Raw genomic sequence first — 10,600 nt, 5'->3', positions numbered from 1 at the left:
TATTTCCTATTCCATCAATAACTAGGAAGGACGTTAAATGAGAACGTTAAATATTTAAGATCCAATAACCTGCACCCAAAAGTATTACAAGAAGTGGCTGAGGAGCTCTCTCAATCACATGTTTTTGTAAACAAATCTTGGAACACTGGGGAAGTGCCGTAGGACTGGGGAAAATCTAATGCTGTGTCTATTTTTAAAGGGGTAAATAGGCTGACCCACGTAACTGTAGTGTGGTTAACCTGACGTTGATCCCGAGCAAAATCATGGAAAGTCTGATATGGGACACAGCAGTAAAGTATTAAAGGATGGTAACATAACTAAAGCCAATCAACACAGTTTTATGGAAAACAGGTCTTATCAAGGAAATTTGTGGTCTGTTTTTTTTTTTTTTTTTTTTTTTTGATGAGATCACAGATTTTGTTGAGAAAGGTAACTTAACATAACTACTTGTATTTAGGTTTCAGAGTGGTAGCTGTGTTAGTCTTATCAGCAAAAACAATGAGGAGTCCTTGTGGCACCTTACAGACTAACAAATTTATTTGGGCATAAGCTTTTGTGGTCTAAACCCCACTTTGACTTCATCTCACATTATATTCTGATATAAACATAGCATTATACAAAGTTAATGTATCACACATTAAATAGATTAGAAACTGGTTTAGTGACAAAAAACAAGTGGGAATTGTCATCAAATAGAGAAGTATCTGGTAAATTCCTGCTGGGGATCTGTTCTTGGTGCAAAGCTATTGCATCTTATCAATGAACTGGAAGAAAATATAAAATTATTACTGATGAAATTTGCAGATGACAAAAAATTGGTGAATTAGTTAATGATGATGGAGACAAGCCCATTATACAGATTGAAGTGGAATGCTTGCTAAAGTAGGCTCTTTTGAACAAATGTTTTAATACAGCCAAGTGCAATGTCATAAAACTATCTCCAAAGAATAGAAGCCCCACTTACAAGATGGGGGACTGTATCCTGGAACTCAGAAACATTGAGAAAGACTTGGGGATCATGATAGGGAACCAAATGAACATGAACTCCTAGTGTGATGCTGTAGCTAAGAGGGTGAATCAGAAAGGATATTAAACAGTTGAAAGTACTAATACAAGAGCTACAAAATGAACTAAAGCCTGGAAACTTGTCTTTCTCACCAACAGAATTTGGTCTGATAAAATATATTAGCTCTCCCACCTTGTCCTTATGAACGCATTAAAGTGAGATACTTAAGAAGCTCAATCTGTTTAGTTTATGCCAGAGAAGGTTAGGAGATTACTTGTAGATCTTGTAGACAGTAATCAAAGGGAAGAAATATTGTGATAGTAGATGCCTCTGTAATCTAGCAGAAAAAGGCATAATGAGCCCCAGTGGTTGGAAGCTGAAGCTAGACATATTTGGACTAGAAATAAGGCTAAATGTAACAGTGAAGGTAATTAACCATTAGAATAATTTACCAAGGGATGCAGTGGATTCTCAGTCACTTAGTCTTTAAATCAAGCTATATATCCAATGTTATCCTATAACTCAAACAGCAGTTATGAGCTTGATGCAGAGTTTACTGGATGAGGTTGTGTGGCCTGTGTTATGCAGATGGTCAGACTGGATGATTATAAGGGTCCTTCTAGTCTTAAAATCTATGAAATATGGTTTGGAGTCTGTTTTATTTGTTAATCATCAGTGTACTCAGTGCTGTTCAGGACACACAAAGACCACTCCCTACTCTATGCAGTTCTCAATCCAACACACAGATACTGAGAGACCTATTGGAATTCTCTCCCCCCCCCCCCCCACTCCACCCTTCTTCCTACTTTTTTTTTTTTAATATCTCTCTTTAAAATGTTGGCATGAAGAAGAAGTTTGTCAGACTTGAGTTTGTGTCTCAGTGTTACAGAAGTGGTGGGTCATTGGGAGGGCTTTGGATGAGATGAAGGCATCATACATTTGGACAGCGATGCTGTTCTCTGCATAGGAGGCAGCATGGAAAAAAGTATAGAGATGAATGGGCAAAGGAAGCAGATAAAGTGGCAAGGCTGACATGAGGGTGGAATGAAGCAGACTTGATAAGTCAGATCTGAGATGTACGGCTGGGCAGAGCTGTGCAGGCCTTCAAAGGCAAGGAGGAGAAGTTGAAGTCTGAAGTGGTGGGGAAGGGATTTCCTTAGGAGGAAAAAACATGTCAATGGGGAATCCCTGCACATGAAAGAGCAGCAACATGCTAAAGAGAGGCATTTGCCAATTAACACACTAATTTCCATAGTCGCTAATCACTGTCTAGCAAGATAAGATTTCATTTTATTGCCTTAGCACCTCTACGTACAGTACAGCTGTAGGTCTAGGGGCCAGTCTTCTGAAGCACTGAAGACATTCCACTGTCTATTTTGGTGTATATTTATTGTCTGCTTCCCCCCCCATCTCAGTCCAAAAACTCAGAGTAAATCCCATCAACATCAATGGGAATTGAGGGTCCTTAGTAGAGCTGGTCGAAAGTCAGAATTTCTCTTCCACAGAAAACTCTGAGGGGTGGGGAACTAGGAACATCAAAACCTTCTGTGGAAGGGAAATTTTAAAAAGAATCATTAGAAATAGGGCTCTAAGTGATTAAAAAAATTAATCACGATTAATCGTGCAATAAATCACAATGTTAAAAATAAAATAATATTTATTTAAATATTTTGGATGTTTTCTATATTTTTCAAATGTATTTATTTCAATTACAACACAGAATACAAAATGTATAGTGATTTTTTTTATTACAAGTATTTGCACTGTAAAAATCCAAAAGAAATAGTATTTTTCAGTTCACACAATACAAGTGCTCCAACAGGAGAGCAAGGTCAAGGGCTGCTCCACACGGCTCCCGGAAGCAGCGGCATGGCCCCCTTCCGGCTCCTACATGTAGGAGCAGCCAGGGGGCGGGGCTCTGCTCTGCACGCTGCCCCCGCCCAAAGCACCACCCCCGCAGCTCCCATTGGCCGGGCACTGCGGACAATGGGAGCTGCAGGGGCGGTGCCTGTGGATGGGGCAGCGTGCAGAGCCGACTGGCCGCACCTCTGTGTAGGAGCCAGAGAAGGTGCATGCTGCTGCTGCTGCTTCTGGGAGCTGCTTGAGGTAAGCTTCATACAGAGCCTCCCCCCATGTCCCTTCCCCAGCCCTGTTCCCCCTCCCATACTCCAAACCCCTCAATTCCAGCCCGGAACACCATCCTGCACCCCAACCCCCTGCTCAAGCCCTGATCCCCTCCTCCCCTCTGAACTCCTCGATCTCAGCCCAGAGCACCCTTGTATACCCCAAACTCCTCATCCCCAGCCCCACCCCATAGCCCATACCCCCAGCCAGAGCCCTCACCCCTTCCCCCACCCCAACCCCAATTTTGTGAGCATTCCTGGCCCGCCATACAATTTCTAATCCCAGATGTGGCCCTCGGACCAAAAAGTTTGCCTACCTTTGTTTTAGAGCCTACAAATCCAATCAGTCCTATTTATTGTTCAGCCAATCACTCAGATAAACAAGTTTATTTACATTTGCAGGAGATAATGCTGCCCACTTCTTGTTTACAATGTCACCTGATATTGAGAACATGTGTTCTCATGGCACTATTGTAGCCAGTGTCACAAGATATTTACATTTTAGATTTGCTAAAGTTTCTAGAATGGTGGTTGAAGTATAAAGTATGTCCCTTCATACTTCAACCACCATTCCAGGTGACACGCTTCCATGCTGATGGATGCGTTCAGCTCGATAACAATCCAAAGCAGTGCAGACTGACCCGTGATCATTTTCATTATCTTAGTCAGATGCCACCAGCAGAAGGTTGATTGTCTTTTTTGGTGGTTCAGTTCTGTAGTTTCCGCAATGGAGAGTTGCTCTCTTAATATTTCTGAAAGCGTGCTCCATACCTGTCCCTCTCAGATTTTGGAAGGCACTTCAGATTCTTAAACCTTGGGTCGAGTGCTGTAGAAATCTCACATTGGTATCTCCTTTGCGTTTTGTCAGATCTGCAGTGAAAGTGTTCTTAAAATGAACAACATGTGCTGGGTCACCACCCGAGACTGCTATAACATGAAATATATGGCAGAATGTGGGTAAAACAGAGCAGAGGACATACAAATCTCCCCCAAGGAGTTCAATCACAAATTTAATTAATGCATTATTTTTTTTAAGGAGTGTCGTCAGCATGGAAGCATGTCCTTTGGAATGGTGTCCAAAGCATGAAGTGGCATGCGAGTGTTTAGCATGTCTGGAATGTAAATACTTTGCAATGCTGGCTGCAAAAGTGACATGCAAATGCCTGTTCTCGCTTTCTGCTGATATTATAAATAAGAAGAGGGCAGCATTATCTCCTGTAAATGTAAACAAACTTGTTTGTCTTAGCGATTGGCTGAGCAAGACATAGGATTGAGTGGATTTGTAGGTTCTGAAGTTTTATTAATTGGAAAGGGTCTTCATTTTTGCTACCTCTGCAACCTATATTGTTTGCAGCATAAATCACAAATCTGGTGGGAAATCAAACCCTGTTTTTCACATCATAGTTCCTTGTCTTTGAGTATAATTGCAATTAGAAGTTGTGGTGGTAAGAAATAATCTGAATGTATTATGAGGAAGCAGGCAGCCAGGAAAAACCTGCTGCATTGCAGTCCAGAGCCTATTCCCAATTCCAGATATAATTTACTTATGAGTTCGTCAAATTATTCATAAGACAGCAGTGAGCCTCATTTACCAAAACAATAGGGCTGCATGTAATTAGAACTATTTCAAAATGGATTTTTTTCCCTGTAGATCAATTGTTCCTACTATAAGTGCTGCTAAAACAACAAATACTGTTTTTTTCATTCTAAAGTAACAGTTTGAGGAGATATCCTAGTCTGAAAAAAGGCACAGCAGCAGTAGCTGGGAGACGTCCAGTGCCATAGTCCTATTACTGGCTTGTTTAGTTTTCTCAAATGTGATTGACTATTTTATTTGGGCTCTGTAAATATCCCAACCAAAACCACCCTGGGCCATACTTTAGCTGGTGTAAATGTGTAGCTGCTCTAAAGTCAATGGACCTTTGCAGATGTACCACATCAGAGGATCAGGTTCCCCGTATCTCCTTTTGTAGGCATCTTTGTTTCCAGTCAGCCTCATTCTCATCTCAGTTACACCAGTTTTACCCTGGACTAACACCATTGACTACATTGGGGTTACTCCTGATTAAAGCTTCCTGGGAAACCAAACTTTGATTCCACAATTTGAGTTTTTGGAAACATTTTTGTCATGAATTCAGGAGAAAACATGAAAATTATCAAAAATCCCACAATATACTATGGAAATACTGAAATATGGCGTTTCTAAGCCAAAATAGATTTATCAGGCCTCTCGGCTGCTCACAAGTTAAGAGTCTGGTTGGTTTCACTTCAGCTATTCAGTGGTGGACAGCCATGAAACTGACAAGACTCATATAAATTTCAGCGAGCAGCTGCCAGGGCTTCTAGTCTACCCTCCTTGGTGGAAGCCCTGGGTCCTCCAGATCCTGCCTGGTGGGTTGGAGAGGAGCTGGGAAGCCCTGGTATGCCAGCTCCTGGTTCAGTGGGCTGCTGAGGAGCTGGGCAGATTTAGATGGCATGAAAGCTGGTGTTGATTGGATGTTCAGGGGAGAAGGGAAGAAGGTAAAAAAATAGAACTGATTAGGCAAACATGTTTGTTTTGACGAATCAGCAAGTTCTGACATGTTTTGTTTTGAGTTTTTCAGACCAGCTCTAGTCCTGATATAAACCAAACCAGTGCAAGTGAGAGGACAATCAAGCCCAATTAAACTTGTCTTAAGCCCCTAAATTTATCTTAACCTAGTGAACCAGTAAAGTCAATTGCCTTTTTGAAGAGATCTCTAACTAAAGGATGAACAAAATTCTACTGGAAACAGCACCGGACAACTTTAAGGTGGACACTTCAGCCAGTAGGAGTTGATGCTTAATGCAAATGTCAGTGTAGAAAGTACAGTATCTCTGTGCTTCCAGTGTCTGACTTTTCCCCTTATCTTTCAGCCGCGTGTTTTCATGGTCTTCAAAGGGCTTTGGATCAGGCCCAGAATGCATGTAGATGTGCTTAACAAATGATCTGTATATTTCATTTAGATAATTATCTCCCTCTTTTCCCTTTGACATTGTTCAAGTTCTCCTTGCACACAGTATTATTTTGTTTGACATTTGCATTACCTCTGCAGTTTCCATGCCAGTGGCCTAACATTAAATGTGACCAAGATTTGCTATGCATAAGGTCAGAGACTATCTTTATATAATATTAATTCACATTAACAAATCACATTGCCTGTTCATGTGAAATTGTTATGTAATGCCACAGAACATAGGGGCTCAGTTCATTAAGAGAAAAGTTACAGGACGTAACTGTAGGCAGCTTTCTGCACTTTTATGCTATATTCAGCATCTCCCTTTGCAGTGAGTTTTATCCCTTCTCCATCCTTTGGAAATGTTACCTGGTCCATTATATATTTTCAGGATGTACAATGGGGGAAAAAGAAACAGAATAAGATTAAGGAGTTAGACTGTATTAGGCAGAGAGGAAACAAACTAAGAGCTAGATCCTCAACAGGTGTAAATCAGCATGGTTCCATTAACTTTAGTGGAGTTACTTTGACTTAAAGGGTTGGATCCTCAGTTGGTGTGCAAGTCATCCTCCAATTGAAAAGAATAGTGTAAAAAGAGCTGTGTGGGATGAGGTTGCCCAGAGATGTCCCTTCTTCCTTTTCCTTGCTGCATGACTCTGCAGTGTCTGTTCAATAAAAGATGAATGCGTACTAAAACATCTGGAATACATGCAGCTCAGTTTGTTTGTGAGGTACTGTAATGGCCTCAAAGAGAGACGCTCACAAATGCAAAACTCCAGATGCATTTTTCCCAGACTGTCCTTTCTCCAAGTAGAAATGTATTTTGGGAGAATTCAAAAGTTAAAGGCTTGCTGTCTCCAGCCCAAGCTGCTTGCATTTCAGTGGGTTACTTAAGAGGGTGGGTGCTGGAAGGTTTGCAAAGCCCCAGTCCTTTAATTGGATGCATGTGGGTGGAGACCTAAATCCATGCAGAGCTCCAATATTTCCTTTATATGTATCCTCATAGTACTTAGAAGCTCCAGTCCTGGACCAGGACCCCATTGCGCTAGGTGCTCTACAACCACAGAACAAAGACAGCCCTGCCCCCAAAAGCTTACATTGTAAATATAAGACGAGATGACGGATGCACACAGACCAAATGGGAAGCACAATGAAACGGAGATAATATTGGTCACCATGATGGGCAGCGATCTCAGCACATCAATAGCCTAATCACGGTTAAGGTTTTTTTTGTAGGCATTATGTCAAAGGAGAGTTTTAGTGAGGGAACTGAAAAATAATACATTAGTTTTACAGATTTTTTTAATGTGGAGCTTGATTAGTTTCAGGTTTCAGAGTAGCAGCCGTGTTAGTCTGTATTCGCAAAAAGAAAAGGAGTACTTGTGGCACCTTAGAGACTAACAAATTTATTAGAGCATAAGCTTTCGTGAGCTACAGCTCACTTCATCGGATTAAGAAAAGGAGTACTTGTGGCACCTTAGAGACTAACAAATTTATTAGAGCATAAGCTTTCGTGAGCTACAGCTCACTTCATCGGATGCATTTGGTGGAAAAAACAGAGGAGAGATTTATATATACACACACACAGAGAACATGAAACAATGGGTTTATCATATCATCGGATTAGTTTCAGTGAGACTTCGTGTAGGTTCAAGGGTTTGCCGATGCAGATCTGACTGCAAAGTCAGGTCCTGAGAAATTAGAGGCTCCACTTCAGCAGCCAGTCCCTATGCAGCAAGGCACTTAAACATATAGTTAACTTTAATGGGATTTACAATTAAGCATCTGTGTGAAAGGGTGTACCAGGACCCCTCCTGGAGGACTCGTGGTACTACCACATCCTGCCCCCGGAAAGGAGCAGGCCTGCCTAGAGAGGCTGCACAGAAGCAGCCAATCAGAGTACAGCAGGCTCAGTTAAAAGGAACTGCTGGGCATGAGCAGGTCAGTTTCTGGCTGAGACTAGAAGGGATAAGACAGAGGAACTGTCCAGGTAAGGAGGCCTGGGAAAGACCCTGTGCACAAAGGGAACAGACAGAGAACCCAAGGACAATAATCCTAAGGGAATGGGTGAAGATGATGGAACAGAGTGGGAATCAGCCCAGGGACAGGCGGTAGCAGCAGCAGCTATTACAAAAAGACTCATGTGGCTTCTGTTTGTAGGGTCCCTGGTTTGGGATCTGGAGTAGTGAGCAGGCCGAGGTCCCCACACTGGCAAAGTGGCCAAGGCCCCAAGAAAGGGACAAGTTTTGCTTTGGAGCACAAGCAAAGGGCTGGAATTTGCACAGACCTGGAGATGCGGCTGGAGAGGGCCAACCATTAGTTGGACTGTGTTACCCTGGAAGAGGATTGAAGTTAAGAAGTGACCTGTCTGGAGAGCTGCAAAAGGCAGAGTCTCCAGGGAGAAAGCCCTGAGGTGGCTGCTGTATAATTGGGTAGGCACAGAGCTGAGAACTGAGCCCAGAGGCCAGGCTGCAGATAGCATAGTTAGTCTTTGCTGGACCTTTGTTACCGCAAAAGGGGTTCATCTGTTTTAAACTGTATGTGACTTAGCTGGAGGGCTGAGCCATTGAAGACCTGCCCCATGAGGGCAACAACCAATAGGAGGCACCGCAAGCAGAGACAGAGTGCAGGTTTGCACCCAGCTCACAGGAGGTGCTCACGAGAGGTGAGTGCACCTCCCAATGTGCTTAAGTGTTTTGCTGAAATAGGGCCAGAAAGGAGTCAGAGAAAAGGAGAGAGAAAAAACTGGGGTAGAAAAGAGGGAAATAGCCATACTTCTGCTTATCTATCTGGGGACAGTGGCAACATAGCTAAGCCTAACTACACCAAGTGAGATTATGAGCTAGGAAACAATATCTTTTAAGAGCTCCCAGGAGAAAGAAAACAGCCTGGATGGAGTCTGAGAGGGTGATCTTGATGAGAAGTGCTGAGGAGATTCCCTGATGCCATTCCCTAAGAAAAAATTATAGTCACCATTATTCTCTCATCAGACTTAAATCTTCCCCTTTATCTTCTTTACAATTGGGATGCCGCCTTTTTCTCTGTGCACATTTGTAAGCACTGCTAGCACCAATGCTCTTTTGTGCTGACAAGCAACATATGTGCCATTACCCACAGGGTCTTAGGAAGAAAATTGTATTTTAAAAACATGCACATGTTATTCCATTCATACCCAGTATTTGATTATCCTTGCTGTGTATAGTATCGAACTGTTGAAGGAAACTGCACACGGAACTAAATGCTAACGAAGAATGGCCTGATAACTCTCCATCTTGTTGAGGAAATCAGATAGAAATCATCATGCTGACAACATCCCTTTATCCTCTAAAGTTTTGGAAGGGATTGATAGGGGACACCTTGCAATCTACCCGCAGGCAGGCAGACCAAGTCATCTCTGACTCATAGTTTGGTCCTAGTTCTACTTTTCTCCAGAGGAGAAGTAAGATTTGCCAGCCCTTTTCCTGGCAGTAGTCAAATAGGATCTATGCCTATGTTGTGCCTTGCAATGTGAGTAGCCCATGCAGAGGAATAAGGGGGTTATTTTCAACCACGTAGGTTAGTTGAAATATGAGGTCCAATAAAAGATATTGCCTCATTTACCTTGTGTCTCATATAGGCTAGGTCATGTCTGAGCCTGCAGAGATAAGCAACTATACAATTCCAAGTCATCCCACACCGAAAATCTTATGCCCTATTTTGGTCATCACATAGACAGTGTTTGAAACACATGAAGGGAATTGATGTTATAATAGCCTTCACATGACGCTAGATGCAGTAATAAGATATATCATATAATAAGAATATTTCCAGGAAAAGCCATTCACTAGATAAAACTAGAAGGAGACAGAAAAGATTGTCAGTGAGAAAGGATATGACCAAGATAAACAGGAATTCTAATGTTGGGGGTAACTGAAGATCAGGCTATTGACTTCTTTTGTCAAGGCACGTTGGGATCTACTCATGAATAGCACTATATAAAAGGTAGGTAATTATTAGAATCCCAGTTAAGTAAAACATTTAAACACATGCCAACGATGCTGAAATCAGCGTAACATAAACTAGTCCTTATATGCTTTGCTGAATAGTGATGGATTGCTAAATTGGGGCTTAAATGAAGAGAGACAAAAACAATCATAGTAATAGCTGAGAAGTGGTAGCAGAACCTGAATCCAGACACAAGTCCTTGGTGACTTCATTCCTAACCCCAGCTGACATTTTTCTATATTATATATAGTTGCTGCTGACACTATTTATTTGACAGGGTTGCTGGGACAAAATAATGGGTCACTGAGGGAACAGAAGTTTGATTTCTCCTTCAAGTAGGCTGCTGTTTGAGCTAGTTCCTGTTTAATTTCTTTTCCTTAATTGTTTTATTCTAATGTCGAGATTCCTTGCTCTTTGGGATTATAGGCAGACCCTTAACTTCATCTGTGCATCAATTTTTTGCAGTTTCATACTTTCAGCCTAAGAAATCACTGGCAGGTCAGAATCTTTCG

The 10,600-nt window shown here is 41.9% G+C and overlaps 1 long non-coding RNA gene across 1 annotated transcript in view; it reads left to right on the top strand.

Annotated features, from left to right (window-relative positions):
- The first annotated feature begins 8,072 nt into the window (after positions 1-8,072).
- The window catches only part of LOC122456058, a 50,537-nt gene continuing 48,009 nt past the window's right edge, over positions 8,073-10,600 (top strand). Inside the window, exon 1 of the long non-coding RNA XR_006274684.1 lies at positions 8,073-8,094. This is a non-coding gene — a long non-coding RNA (uncharacterized LOC122456058). The remainder of the gene's footprint in view (positions 8,095-10,600) is intronic.

Source organism: Dermochelys coriacea, chromosome 10 (genome assembly GCF_009764565.3).
Source record: "Dermochelys coriacea isolate rDerCor1 chromosome 10, rDerCor1.pri.v4, whole genome shotgun sequence".
Lineage (NCBI taxonomy): Eukaryota > Metazoa > Chordata > Testudines > Dermochelyidae > Dermochelys > Dermochelys coriacea.
This window is presented reverse-complemented; position numbering and strand designations above follow the sequence as displayed.